The sequence below is a fragment of the Coenobita brevimanus genome, chromosome 53 (assembly GCF_032717465.1).
Source record: "Coenobita brevimanus isolate Jiangsu-jjx chromosome 53, ASM3271746v2, whole genome shotgun sequence".
Taxonomy (NCBI): Eukaryota; Metazoa; Arthropoda; class Malacostraca; order Decapoda; family Coenobitidae; genus Coenobita; species Coenobita brevimanus.
In genome coordinates, this window is record NC_137006.1 from 35,162,890 (window position 1) to 35,178,687 (window position 15,798).

Consider the following 15,798-nt stretch of genomic DNA (forward strand, 5'->3'; position numbering starts at 1 on the left):
TGAGTTATTTGAGAGGAGCCTGTGGAGTCATATGGATAGATAGACTGACAAATGAAGATGTGAAGGAGCATTGTGGTGTGGATGAGGTTGTGATAGGAAGCATTAGGAGAAACACGGTGAGGTGGTTTGGCCATGTGTAGCGGATGGAATGTGAGAGACTGACGAGGAGAGTGTATGTGAGTGAGGTGGAGGGGGAGAGAGGGAGAGGAAGGCCAAGGATGAGATGGAGAGATGGAGTGGAGAGGTATATGAGAGAAGGGGGTGTAAATTGGGAGCGGGGCAGTGAAATGGCGGGGGACAGGGTGACATGGAAGTGATTTGTTTGTGGCCACCCCGTATAAGGGATTGATGCGTCTGGCAATAGATTTATATTATATATATTAAAGAGAGAGAGAGAGAGAGAGAGAGAGAGAGAGAGAGAGAGAGAGAGAGAGAGATGAGATCCAACCAATGCAAGAAAGATTGGTTCTACGATCCAATCAATGTTGGAAGACAAAGGGATAGAAGAAAGGAAGGCTCTTCCCCACCCACCACACCTCCAGGTTAGACCGATTATGAAAAAGTGAGAACAAGATGAAATTCTTTTTAGAAACAAGTATGGAAATTTAAACAGGTGAGGCAGAAGAAGAACGACTATGTGCTACGTGATCTCTGTTTTACAAATCTGTAAAAGAAATGCAAAAACAATCGTCAAGTTTCTCTTTATTATGGAAATACGTCACAGCCGTCAGCATACACTTCGACCTGGAAATAACACTAAGTATTTTTATAGCCTATAGGCTCAAAATGTTTTCCTTGTCGATTTTTAATTACATAAGTAGTTTTTGCTCTAATTGCTCTTCCTGATAGCCTATTTCAGTGTTCCGCTAGGCGAATATTAAAGTAAGTTTTCCCTATATTAGTGCTGCATCTCATATTTTTCAGTTTCATTCAATTAGTTCTGGTCATGGTCTCATTCTGTATCTCGAGCAAATTATAAAAATTATCTAACATCTTTAGATCTGCTAAGATTGTGGAATACGTTTTACAGATCTTCTAAGAGTCTTTTTTTTTTTTTTTTTTTTTTTTTTTTAAGAAAACAGTTTCTTCAGTCACTATTCGTAGCGTAAGTATAATAATTTTTGTTACTGCCATGCACTCTCTCGAGTCTGTTTTCGTCCCTAATTAGATTCGTGGACGATTGCTGCACTCAGTATTCTAGGTGTGGTCTAACCAACGACTGTAAAGTTTACAGATTATATCTGCGTTTTTTGATCAGAGTTCCTTGCGATGGCGCCGAGGATATTGTTTGCCTATTTAGGCTGCCATACACCACATTAGAGTTTAGTTTTAACAATGAAGTCAACAGTAAAATATCTATAGTACAAGGTACAACAGATAATGATATGGATTAATACAGGTATTGATGAATAGCAATAAATCTGTGTATCTATGTATTATGTATCTGTCTGCCTGTCTGTCAATATATCTATCCATTTATCTATGTATACACACACACACACACACACACACACACACACACACACACACACACACACACACAAACACACACACACACACACACACACACACACACACACACACACACACACACACACACACACACACTCACTCACTCATATATACACGCTGATAATCAACCCGACATATGTTGGAATGAATTTGGAATTAGACTGAAATTTAATAATTAAATGAAACCGAAAGATACTGGGGAATCTTTTCGGTATTTATATGCAGGAATGACAACACATACGTAGATACTTAAAGGTGTCCTACTACAGAAGACGACGGTTACTGTATTCACTAAGATTGTTTGTTTCTCAGTCTTTGTCGCCAACGTGTGTGAATGTGCAAATCAATTCTGGATCCGCAAACGTAGCCACACAATTGGCATGTCAAGTCCGGGTTTGCTGGGAGAACTCTATTTTGGTTGTGCCTCCTTTGTCTACGGTCTTCTTTGGCCAGGTTCCGAGCTTCTTCTAGATGAATGGTTCCTTCAGCGCAGAGGGCTTGCCATCGTTTTCAGTCGGAGGCATTGGTTTCAAGATCTTTTAGTATGATGCTGCATTATAAGGGCTGTCCTTATAAAGTATGATCTTTGTATCTCTTCTTCTGTACCCCTGGTTTGCGACTTGCGGCAAGGAGTTGGCTAAACAGAACCTGGCGGGGAAGGCGGTGCTCAAGCATGCGGAAAATAATTATGTCCGATCCATCTGAGCTCTTTTTTTTTTTTTTTTTTTTTTTTAGCCAATAAGGTTTGTATGCTGGTTGACCTTGGCCACTGAAGAATTTGTGAGTGAAAGCGGCCTCAGGCATGCAGGACACATGTCTGATCCATCTGAACTGTTTCTTAGCCAGCGTGGTTTCTATACTTCTTTGCCCGGTGAAGAATTGTGAATGAGGGACTTTATCTTCCCATGTGAGTCCTAGGATGCACTGTAAGCATGGGATGTGAAAAGATTCAAGCTGTTTGATGTGATTGTGGTAATAGTCGAGGATTCAGCACCTTATTAGCGGGTGGGGAGGCATACAGTTGTATAAATTTAAACCTTTTTCTCGGTTCCCAGGTTGGTGTTTGCAAACACTCTGGATCTAAGACTCCTCAAAGAGGCTGAGGCGTGATTGATTCGTGTAAGGACTTCTATATCAAAGTTATGTTTATCTGTGAGCACTCTTCAAAGGTAGCTAAAATTCTCCACCTGTGTTTTCGCCATTTACGTGAAATGCAAGTGGTTCATCTGCGTTGTTTTTCTGATATATTATTCCTGGTTTACTGACATTTTTTCTGAGACCCATTGCATGGTATATGTTGGAAATGATGATGAGAGACTTGTAGGGCCTCTGGAGTATGTGAGAGGACAGCAGTCATCGGCATATTGCGACTCTAGGAAATGAGCTATTTCAGTCTTTGATTGTGCTTGAAGACGTCTGAGATTAAAGAAGTTACGGTCTAGAGGGAAATGAATTTTTATTCCATCATCAGGTTCATTTGCTGGTGACTTAAAAGGGTGGTTTTACGCCCACATCCACATTGAAGGGTTTGGATTTGCTCCCACCTTCCGACACATGAGCATTCATGATGTCATGCAGACTCCTCAGGATGGTTAGAAATTTGTTTGGAACTCAAGTCTTTTGAAAGAGCATTCCATAAAAGTTGTCTGTTGACAGTGTTTTGCAAGATTGGTGAATGCAGTATACAAGTCACCGTTCAGCTCGTGGCATGTCTCTTGTATCTATAGGGCAAAAAAGATCGTATCACAGGTACTTCATTCCTTCCAAAATCCACATTACAGTATGTTTCAGGGAGTGTTGACTCAGTCAATTTTTTTTTTTTTTTTAAGTCTGAATAACATTATCTTGGCTAGTACTTTTCTAGCATTCATAAGGAGGGAGATGCCTCTGGTGTTGTCACAAGTTGAGCGGCCCCCTTTCTTCTTGCAGATGGTTACAATATCAGAGGTAAGCCATTTAGATTGAATTTTTTTCTTGTTTGCAAATAGTCAGTATCTGATTATGGAGGCACTGGTGAAGTAATTGGCCACCCTCTTTGATTCATTCAGATGGTATGCCATCAGGGCCAAGACTTTGTTAATTTTTAGTGATTGGATACCTGAATAGTTTCTGTAAGTGCATGTCGGACATGGAGATTTGCCGCTTGAAGGGTATGTGGGATGTTATCAAGGATATTCGATTCAGGAAGGCTTTAAAGTGTTGCGGGCATTGTTCTAGGGTTGCTTGCTTGTCTTTCAGGAGCTCTCCTTCTGCTGATCGACGTGGTTTTTGTTGTTTGGTTGGTTCATACAAGGTTTAATGGACTTGTAGAACCCATGATGGTCGCTAATATCAGCCAGTCTTTGCAGCTGTTTTGCTTGCTCAGTCCACCATTCGTTTTACATGTCACTGGGTTTACATGTTCTCTGGGTTTCACTTCTGAGATACTGGAATTCAGTTTTTAGGATAAAGGAACTAGGATGGGGCAACCAGCTGTTATGTGCTCTGTTCTTCAAAGCAAGAAGGTCATATATGGCCTCAGGATGTTCATGAAACAAGTCTTTATGGTGGCGACTGGAGAAGCCTAGTGTTTCTTCTGCCTTGCGTTGGAGCATTGACTTATTGTTTAGCCACTCTGCATCTCGGTTTGTTGCACTGTTGTTTAGATTAAGTGAAGGCACTGAGGGAGCTTCTGTGTAATAATGCGGTGAAAGGTGGTACTTGTTGCTACATCCTTTAAGTTACTACAGTTTAGTTTCTTGATGGATGGTCGGTGGCGCATTTGTGGACGTATGAATAACTTCAGTTTGGTGACTACAACATAAGAACTTCTTTTCTGCCTTACAATGACATAGTCATTTAGATGCCTATGTCTAGATCGTGTGGTCCTGTGATTATTCTTGAATTTAAAGATGGTGTTGGTGATGACCAGACTGTGTTCTGAGCATGATGGAAGGAGTCTAAGGCCATTGCTGTTCATGTTATACCTATGGCTGTTCAAGTCCAACTGTTACAGATTTTTTTTTTTATTGAATGGAGGACATCTGTAATCTGGTGTATGGATTATTTTTTTATTCATTTGTTTTTCCTTCCTCTGTTCTGTTATTTATAAGTGAAAATTATACCAACATCATGGTAACCTATAAATGCCTTGCCAGAGGTGATTATCTTTTTCTACTCAGGCATTAAAATCTCCAAGCAGGATCAGTTTGTCATTAGGTGGTATTGAAAAAATTGTAACATCCAAAGAGTCATAAACTGAATCTTTGACGGTGTTCTCAGAATCAAGCACTGGGGCACAGGTACTGATGAGTGTTGCATATTGGCCTTTAGCATCAGGACATCAGAGTCCCTGATATACCCACAGGTATTTCTTGGATACTCTGTAGAGGTTGCTTCAGCTTGAAAAGGCAATAGCATGGTTTCTTCTTACATTGTCTGGGTATCCCCTCCAAAAATAGGTAAAACTTTCTTCTTCTTCTATAAGGTTGCCCTCTTCTGAGAGGCGAGTCTCAGACAAGGCAGCAATGTCAGTTTTTTATCTATTCAGTTCATGGGCAATAAGGGCAGTTCTATGTGTGTTCTTCTGTTGTGGTCAGTATCAAGCAAGGTTCGTATATTCCAGGTACCAAGAGCCAGAGAGATTCTTTTGTTTTTTTACCACATTGTAGGATGTCTTCGCAGACGCGATTATCTGCCCAGGTGGTGCAGAGCAGCAGATGTTTAGGTTATCTTTTCTAAACCCCTCCCCGTCAGGGGTAGCCAGTTGGGCATCCATTTCAGGCTGCTTAGCTGCAATGGATGCTGCCGAAGATATGACCTGCTCCAATTGCATCATGCCAGGCGAGTACTGGGCCAATGCCGCCTACAGTATGTGCAGGACTCGAGCTAGCAACATCCATCCACATCCATGGCCTCTCACTGTCACTTTATCCTATCGCCATAGGTCTTTCATTTTGATGAAAGATGATAGGAGGTGAGTATAGCAGTGGGCTTGCGCAATGAATGGATTTGGTGTGATAGTTGAGGATGCTCAGTCCTTACTAACATGTGACTTGGCCCTTCCCAGCCTGTGATAGTGGCGTGAAGATTCACGGTGACCATCTACTGAGCAGGGTTGCAGGAGTCTGCCTGGAGCTTTGTCTGTTGAGCCCCGCCTTCTGTGGAACTCCAACTCACGAATTTTTCGTTCTGGGTTTACTCCCATAGCCTTGACCCAACCAAGGGCAGTCCACAAGGCAATGGACCTGGGAACACTTAGTATGACCCCTCATTCATGGTCCCTCCAGCATGGGTAACCCTGTCCTCCTGCTGAGTCTGGGGGAGATCTTCCTCCGCTGGTACGACCCACCAGATTTACAGGGTATGTAAGCCCCCACCACGACAAGGTTAAAAATCTCCCACACACAGCAGAAAAGAGTCTGGTGGTAACAAGAATAAAAAGAAAAAAAAACACCCTTTGGATAAAGGGGTCAGTTCATCAACCCCTTCATTTTGATGACATTTCAATTCATTATTGCTAACCCAGACGATTTTGATTAACTTTTTGTTGACCATTTGGGGAAGAAAGAAACACCGATGTGGGACTATAGTCGGCCTTGCGCCCGCAAGCGCCTGTGGTGTGGCTCGCACCTGTTTACAATGGTGCCACGTTTCCTCAACTTGCGATGTGAAACGGAAGCTATTTATGTACAAGGCATCACAAATTCGATAAATTCAGATGAATAAAACTTACACTTGTGTATTTTGATGGATGAATCAACAGTAATCTAATTATGCATAAAATATTTATACAGTAACACAGAAACATGGCATACATATTGTACAGTGTTGCTAAAAGAAATAGCAGTCACTTTTAATGTTTTTTAGCGTAGTTTTAGGGTGGTTAATAATATTACAGTTATGGATATAATAGAATGAGCCTGAAAAAAGAAGAAATATGCCAATATCCAAAGTAAAAGAAATAATTCATATAATTCTTGTGAGTGGCAGCACTGACAGATAGCTTCCCTACAGAGAGAGAGAGAGAGAGAGAGAGAGAGGCAGGAGAGGGGCATGCATTGAATGCATTGTCGGCATCACTAAATATAACAAAACCAAATTAACAAATGAAAGCACAATTATAAATAACTTATAAAAGAATCAAAAGTACTCAGGGTGGCTCACATTTCCCGCCATGTGGTAGGTGAATCCAGCACACCCTTCACTTTCCATCCCTTCTTATTCCATCCTGTGTGTCTCAGGTCAAATCCCCTTCACACTTCCCCTCCCCCTTGGACCACCACCCCAACAAACCCACATCCACACTCCCACCCACACCTACACCCACACCCCACTACGTCGGGGTGTATGAATCAGTAACGTAACAAACCTCTCAGCAGACAGTAACTTTGACACTCCATCTACTACTAAATATAACAAAACCAAATTAACAGATGAAAGCACAATTATAAATAACTTATAAAAGAATCAAAAGTACTCAGGGTGGCTCACATTTCCCGCCAGGAGAGAGAGAGAGAGAGAGAGAGAGAGAGAGAGAGAGAGAGAGAGAGAGAGATAACGGTACAGAAAACGTGGCAACACTGTACACAGGTGCGGACCACACCACAGCCGCAAACGTGCGCGAGTCCTACTATAAGTGTTTATTGACGTTTCGCCTCACGGCTTTCTCAGAATACAATTGCTGAATATACACCACATCTCCTGTATATATAGCAGAAGGCAGTGGGGGTGTGAGGGGGGTGAGGTATTGGCTAGGGGTGGTAGGGGGGGGCGGTAGGGTAAGGAAGGGAAGGTCCAGGAGAAAAGGGATTACAGATCACGGCACAAAGGCGGAGCGAAACAAGGGGCAGGTGAAGTGGAAAATCCTTAGGTAGGATTTAATTTGACCCCGTAGGGCTAGTTTATAGGATACCGCTTCCTCATCCTGTGAAGAAGCAGCGTCAGTGAATGATGACCACATGGGTGGCCAATAAAGGAGGAGTTATCCAGCTGTAACAGTAATTTTGGCCCAGAATTTACATGCTACTACAGTACACATAATTACAGACATTATAAAATAAAAAGGGGCATATTGGCTTTCGTGAGGTCAGTCTGTTCGGACATCTCCTGGCGTACCTGATTTAGCTAGCTGTGATCTGTTATAGTGTTGTGCTAGTGTGTTGTAATGAACTGCGATAGTGACCTGTGATAGTGTTGTGCTAGTGACCTGTGATAGTGTTGTGCTAGTGACCTGTGACAGTGTTGTGCTAGTGACCTGCGACAGTGTTGTGCTAGTGACCTGTGACAGTGTTGTGCTAGTGACCTGTGACAGTGTTGTGCTAGTGACCTGCGACAGTGTTGTGCTAGTGACTTGTGACAGTGTTGTGCTAGTGACCTGCGACAGTGTTGTGCTAGTGACCTGTGACAGTGTTGTGCTAGTGACCTGCGACAGTGTTGTGCTAGTGACCTGCGACAGTGTTGTGCTAGTGACTTGTGACAGTGTTGTGCTAGTGACTTGTGATAGTGTTGTGCTAGTGACCTGTGCTAGTGTTGTGCTAGTGTGCTGTAGTGACCTGTGATACACCTGTGAAATTGTGCGTGATGGCGTCCTCTATGGAAAGCTGTGTCCTCGCTGCAGGTTTTGAGAAAGAATACCTTCAGTTAAAGGAAGAACTTCTCGAATTGAAGCGGGAGGTACAGGTTCTCAGGCAAGAGAAGTCACAAATGAGGGAATTGTTGGAGGAGATCTTGGAGGAGAGAGAGAGTAAAAGGCTGAAGGTTAGACACTGGTCCATAAGGGTGCAACGAAGTTCACCCTTAAAAAACAATCGGAAATTAAGACCACAAATACATTCGACGCCCTACGGGACGAATATGAAGGGAAAGCAGAGAGGGAAGTTGGGAAGAAGGACGGTGAGAGACCTTCCCATGCAGGTAAGTATATTGAGAACAAGAAAGATAAGAAAAATGTTGCCATTGTTGGGGACTCACAGGTAAGATATCTTAACAGAGCAATGTATACTCCACTCACTAAACATGTGTGTCTTCTGGGGGCCAGGGTGGGTAATGTAATGGAGAAAATTTCAAATATCGTGAACGATAGTGGAGACAAACCCACTGTGTGCCTAAGTGTAGGAGGCAATGGTATTAGTAGGCAAAGAGTGAGGTACTGTGGCAGCAGTACAAGGATATGTTAGGAAAGGTTAGGGAGAGGGGAGGAACCCCTGTAGTACTCGGTGTTTTGCCCAGGTGGCGAGTTGGGAGGGAGTGGTTGACCAGGCCAATAGGTTATATTATCGCCTTGAAAGGTATTCAAGAATAACGCAATACCTTTCATAGACAGTTGGGACCGGTTTTATGTTCGGAGTGCCTTGTATAGTTGGGATGGGACTCATCTTAGCAGGCAGGGAGTTACTGTTTTAGGTGGATTGATAGATAGGGACTTAGAGGGTTTTTTTCGAGGTTGAGAAGTAGGTGTACAGGAAATTGCAGCAACTACACCCAGAAATCAGTATTATCATACTTGGATAGATGCATGAAGACTTGCAGAAGTAAGAACAACAGTTTAACCATTAGTGTAGATACATCCACTCAGGCACTCAAAATGAGCAGGTTATGATAGAGGACAGAACAAGCGATGATGGAAGTGCAATAAGTGATAGTACAAAAAAGTGTTTTATTAGTAAAGAGTTTCCCAGTTAGTGACAAAATAAAAAATAGTAAGTCCCAAGGTAGAGGCATAACTACTCGTAATAACTTGAAAGTGTACTACACAAACAGCCAGAGTTTACGTAATAAAATGGATGAACTGAGGGCTTTAATCTGTACAGAAAAAATAGACATTGCCGTTATCAATGAAACTTGGATGAATACAGACACTCGAGAATTTTAAGCAGAACATCAGATAAAGGGCTATAATATTTTTGTGTCAAACCGTCAGGGAAGAAAGGGGGGAGGGGTAGCTATTTACGTAAAGGATTCATTAAACTGTTAAAATAAAGACAGACATTCAGGTAAATAGGGACACAGAAAGTGTCTGGGTTGAAATTAGTAACAACAGGGAGAAATTAGTCTTAGGGGCTATTTACAGATCCCCCAAATTAAGTAGAGCAGATAGTAAATACCTTTGGGAGGAAATTAGGAAAGCATCACAGTCCAGCTTAGTAATGATTGCAGGGGAAATCAGAAAGGGGATGCAGAGTTAGAGGAATTTCTAGAGGTAGTACAGGATAATTTCCTTTATCAGCATATCAGGGAGCCCACCAGAGGTAATAATATACTACAGTAGATTTGGTTTTAGCTAATAAAGAAAATATCATTAATGATATAGAGGTTTGTGGACGACTTTTTAATAGTGATCATGAAGAAACTGAGTTCAGATTTATTTGGGATGTCTGTTCCACTGAAAATACCTCTACCGTTCCTAGTTTTCGCCTAGGAGAATTCAATGGATTAACAGCTTATTTTAGAACTGTATTCCACAGGGTGATTAGCTATTTTAGGGAGTGCCAGGTCAGTGAGGAACCCCAGGTCATAGGTGAGGGGCAGGAAACACGTGGAAATGTGCACCAGGTGTCCGTGGACGGTGAGGTGGTAGATGGGAGTGTAGTCAAGATGACGGGGATTAACTCAGCTCCAGTACCTAGCAGACGTTCGACTAGTGAATAATATAATGAATTCATAAAAATATTACACGGAGGCCAAGATAGATATTCCCTCCAAAACCGTTTAGAACGAATAATTCAGAACCTAGATGGTTAAACAACAGATTAAAATCTCTCATAGGCCAAAGGAAAGGAATATATAGAAAAATAAAACATGGATAGGGACACTTAGATAACCGGTGCGCGATTTTAAATAGAGAGGTAAAGAGGGAGATACGAAAAGCAGATTGAAGTTATGAAATTAAGGTTGCTAGTGAATCGAAAGAAAACCCTAAGGGTTTTTATCAAATTTACCGTACGAAAAATAAAGATAGGATAGGACCACTCCAAAGAGAATCAGGTGACATTACCAGTGAAGATAAAGAAATGTGCTCCATCCTAAATAATTATTCATATCAGTATTCACCAAGGAAAAGCTAGACCTGGTCACTGAAGCAACAAATATTTACGATGAGAATACGGAAAATATTTTTAGTAAAATAACCATTAGTAAGGAGGACATATTGAAAGATATTAATAAGTTAAAATCTCAAAAATCGCCAGGTCCGGACGATATATATGCAAAAATTATAAAAGAAACCAAAGAAGAATTATGTCAGCCACTTTTAACGTTATTTAATGACTCTTTAAATTCAGAAGTTCCAGAGACGTGGAATACCGCAAACGTAGTGCCCATCTTTAAAAAGGGTGATCAATCATCCGCATCGGATTATCGTCCGATAAATCTAACGTCAATAGTAGGAAAAAAATTTAGAGCTATTTTTGGCAAATAAGATTAGAGAACACTTAGAGAGATTTAATCTTATAAACGAAAGTCAGCACGGATTCAGGCAAGGACGATCCTGCCTCACAAACTTCTTGTGATTCTACTCGGAGGTCTATGAGGCAGTAGATAGCGATAAAGCTTATGATGTTATTTATCTGGACTTTAGTAAAGCTTTTGATAGGGTCCCACACGAAAGGTTAGTTAGAAAGATTCGAGCACACGGTATAGACGGTGATATCTTAAAATGGATAGAATCCTGGATGAAAGAACAAAAGCAGAGAGTATTAATAAATGGAACTAAGTTGGATTGGGGATTAGTAACTATACTTAAAGCAGAATATGAAGAGCTCTGGGGTGTGGCAGGTAAGAAAATCACATATGCCAAACATTTAATCCTTCAACTTTACATTGTCGAATGTTAAGATATTAACAATTTTATATTACTGTACCATGAAATACTGTGTATATAATATATTAAAAAACTTCATAGTAACGATTTATTTTCTTTATAAGAATATAAACAACGACTCTATGCAACATGTGACGACTTTGTTTAGACCAAGTGCCACGTTTCCGGTGACCCGCGTGTTTCGGTCAGTCACGGCCACTCACCTACCACCCACCATGGACTGTTTATAGCTTTTATTTTTATACTATTATAGCCGATAATAGCCTTAATGGAACCAAAAAGACTAAACATAACAAAAGTACGGTAGCATATTTTTGTCGGAATTATCCCATTCAAAATATTATAGAAAAAGTTGGATAACGGGTGGTTTTGTTTTGGTAAAGATGTGGCAGTGCTGTACTTAATCCCCCGCTCCACCCCAGAGCTCTTCATATTCTGGTTTGACTATAGTGGTGTACCGCAAGGTTCAGTACTCGGTCCCTTATTATTATTCATATAAATATAAATGATCTAGAATTAGGAGTCAATAGCAGCATCAGCAAATTTGCCGACGATACGAAAATAGGGCGTATCATTAACTCGACTGACGATTGCTGTAACGTACAAAAGGTTCTCGATACATTGTCCAAATGGTCTAAACTTGGCAAATGGATTTTAACACTGAAAAATGTAAAGTACTTAACGTAGGCAAGACCATTGGAGATACTAAATACAGCTTAGATAACAAAGAAATTAGCAAATCAGAATGCGAAAGAGATCTAGGAGTTATGGTTAGTAACGACCTGAAACCAAGGCAACAGTGTATTAATGCGAGAAATAAAGCAAATAGGGTCCTAGGATTTATTTCGAGAAGCGTGAGCAACAGGTCATCAAAAGTAATACTGCAGCTTTATCTAGCATTAGTAAGGCCACATAGACTACGCAGTACAATTCTGGTGTCCTTACTATAGAATGGATATTAACTCGTTAGAAAATGTATAGAAAAGAATGACAAAAATAATACATGATGATCGGAACCTGTCATATGAAGAAAGACTGAAAAGATTAAGTTTGCACTCGCTAGAGAGATATAGAGTAAGGGGAGACTTAAATGAGGTGTTTAAGTGGATGAAGGGTATAAACAAGGGAGATATTAGCAAGGTACTTAAAGTGAGCATACAGGATAGAACTAGAAGTAATGGTTTCAAACTAGAAAAATTCCTTTTCACTAAGGAAATAGGTAGAAATTGGTTTGGTAATAGAGTAGTAGACGAATGGAATAAGCTACCTAGTAAAGTAGTTGCTGCCTCTTCCATTGAGAGTTTCAAGCATAGGCTAGATAAGCATATGACAAATAAGGGGTAGATAGAAAAAATTAAGTAGAGCTGATAGTAAATACCTTTGGGGGGATATTAGGAAAGCATCACACTCCAGCTTAGTAATAATTGTAGGGGACCTTAATCTGCCAAGGATAGATTGGAGAAATTAGACAGGAGATGCAGAGTCAGAGGAATTTCTAGAGGTAGTACAGGATAATTTCCTTTCTCAGTATATCAGGGAGCCCACCAGAGGTAATAATATACTAATTTGGTTTTAGCTAATAAAGAAAATATCATTAGTGATATAGAGGTTGGTGGACGACTTGGTAATAGAGATCATGAAGAAATTAAGAGCTTATTTTCGAACGGTATTCCCCAGGGAGATTAGCTATTTGAGGGAATGCCAGGTCAGTGGGGAACCCCAGGTCATAGGTAATGGGCAGAAAACACGTGGGAATCTCCGTCAGGTGTCTGTGAGGAGGGAGGTGGTAGATGGGAATGTAGCCCAGGTGACGGGAATTAACTCAGCTCCAGTACCGAGCAGACATTCGAATATTGAGAAATATAACGAGTTAATAAATATAATACACGGAGGCCAAGATAGATATATCCCTTCAAAACCGTTTAGAACTAATAATTCAGAACCAAGATGGTTAAACAACAGATTAAAATCTCTCATAGGCCAACGGAAAGGAATATATAGAAAAATAAAACGTGGAGAGGAACACTTACGTAACCGATACACGATTTTAAATAGAGAGGTAAAGAGGTAAATAAGAACAGCAAAGAGAATTTATGAAATTAAGGTTGCCAGTGAATCAAAAGAAAACCCCAAGGGCTTTTATCAAATGTACCGAACGAAAAATAAAGATAGGATAGGACCACTCCGAAGAGAATCAGGTGACATTACCAGTGAAGATAAAGAAATGTGCTCCATCCTAAATAATTATTTCATATCAGTATTCACCAAGGAAAATCTAGACCTGGTCCCTCAAGCAGCAAATATTTATGATGAGAATACGGAAAATATTCTTAGTAAAATAACCGTTAGTAAGGAGGACGTATTGAAAGAAATTAATAAGTTAAAACCTCAAAAATCGCCAGGTCCGGACGATATATATGCAAAAATTATAAAAGAAACCAAAGAAGAATTATGTCAGCCACTTTTAACGTTATTTAATGACTTTAAGTTCAGGAGAAGTTCCAGAGACGTGGAATACCGCAAACGTAGTGCCCATCTTTAAAAAGGGTGATAAATCAGCTGCGTCGAATTATCGTCCGATAAGTCTAACGTCAATAGTAGGAAAAATGTTAGAGTCAATTTTGGCAAATAAGATTAGAGAACACTTAGAAAGATTTAATCTTATAAACGAAAGTCAGCACGGATTTAGGCAAGGACGATCCTGCCTCACAAACTTGTTGTCATTCTACTCAGAGGTCTATGAGGCAGTAGATAGCGATAAAGCTCATGATGTTATTTATCTGGACTTTAGTAAAGCTTTTGATAGGGTTCCACACGAAAGGTTAGTTAGAAAGGTTCGAGCACACGGTATAGACGGCGATATCTTAAAATGGATAGAATTCTGGGTGAAAGAACGAAAGCAGGGAGTATTAATAAATGAAACTAAGTCGGATTGGGGATTAGTAACTAGCGGAGTACCACAGGGTTCAGTACTCGGTCCCTTATTATTTATTATATATATAAATGATCTAGACTTAGGAGTCAATAGTAGCATCAGCAAATTTGCCGACGATACAAAAATAGGGCTTATCATTAACTCGGCTGACGATTGCCATAACTTACAAAAAGACCTCGATACATTGTCCAAATGGTCTAAAACTTGGCAAATGGAATTTAACGTTGAAAAACGCAAAGTATTTAACGTAGGGAAGACAATTGGAGACACTAAATACAGCATAGATAAGAAAGAAATTTGCAAATCGGAATGCGAGAGTTCTATCCTGTATGCTCACTTTAAGTACCTTGCTAATATCTCCCTTAGGTTTCAAACTAGAAAAATTCCGTTTCAGAATGGTTTCAAACTAGAAAAATTCCGTTTCAGAAAGGAAATCGGTAGAAATTGGTTTGGTAATAGAGTAGTAGACGAATGGAATAAGCTACCTAGTAAAGTAGTTGCTGCCTCTTCCATTGAGAGTTTCAAGCATATGCTAGATAAGCATATGACAAATAAGGGGTGGATATAGAATAAAGAAAATCTTGTAACCAATACTAATTCAAAAAAATTTTCTTTTCAGGTTACACTATGATAGTCTCTATTCTCCTTTCACACTTTCCTGTAAAACGTCCACGCCAGTTTTTCTATACGGCGTGGTGTTCTTTCTGACTTTTTCCTGCCGGCTTCGGCTGGAGGGTTTGGAGGGCGGGGGAGAGCCTTCTTCTTTGCTATCCTTATCTCATTCTAGTAGTTCAGTTACTCTTCTAGGAGGTGCCTAGCATGGGCCAACCGGCCTACTGCAGTTATCCTCTCTTCTTATGTTCTTATGTTCTTCATCCACTTAAACACCTCAATTAAGTCTCCCCTTACTCTACGCCTCTCTAGCGATTGCAGACTTAGTCTTTTCAGTCTGTCTTCATATGACAGGTTCCGGACGTCATGTATCATTTTAGTCATTCTTCTCTGTACATTTTCTAACGAATTAATATCCATTCTATAGTAAGGACACCAGAATTGTACTGCGTAGTCTAAATGTGGCCTTACTAATGCTAGATAAAGTTTTAGTATTACTTTAGATGATCTATTGCTCACGCTTCTCGAAATAAATCCTAGGACCCTATTTGCTTTATTTCTCGGATTAATGCACTGTTGCCTTGGTTTAAGGTCGTTACTAATCATAACTCCTAGATCTCTCTCGCATTCCGATTTGCTAATTTCTTTGTTATCTAAGCTGTATTTAGTATCTCCAATGGTCTTGCCTACGTTAAGTACTTTACATTTTTCAACGTTAAATTCCATTTGCCAAGTTTTAGACCATTTGGACAATGTATCGAGGTCTTTTTGTAAGTTATGGCAATCGTCAGTCGAGTTAATGATACGCCCTATTTTTGTATCGTCGGCAAATTTGCTGATGCTGCTATTGACCCTTAAGTCTAGATCATTTATATATATGATAAATAGTAAGGGACCGAGTACTGAACCCTGTGGTACACCGCTAGTTACTAATCCCCAG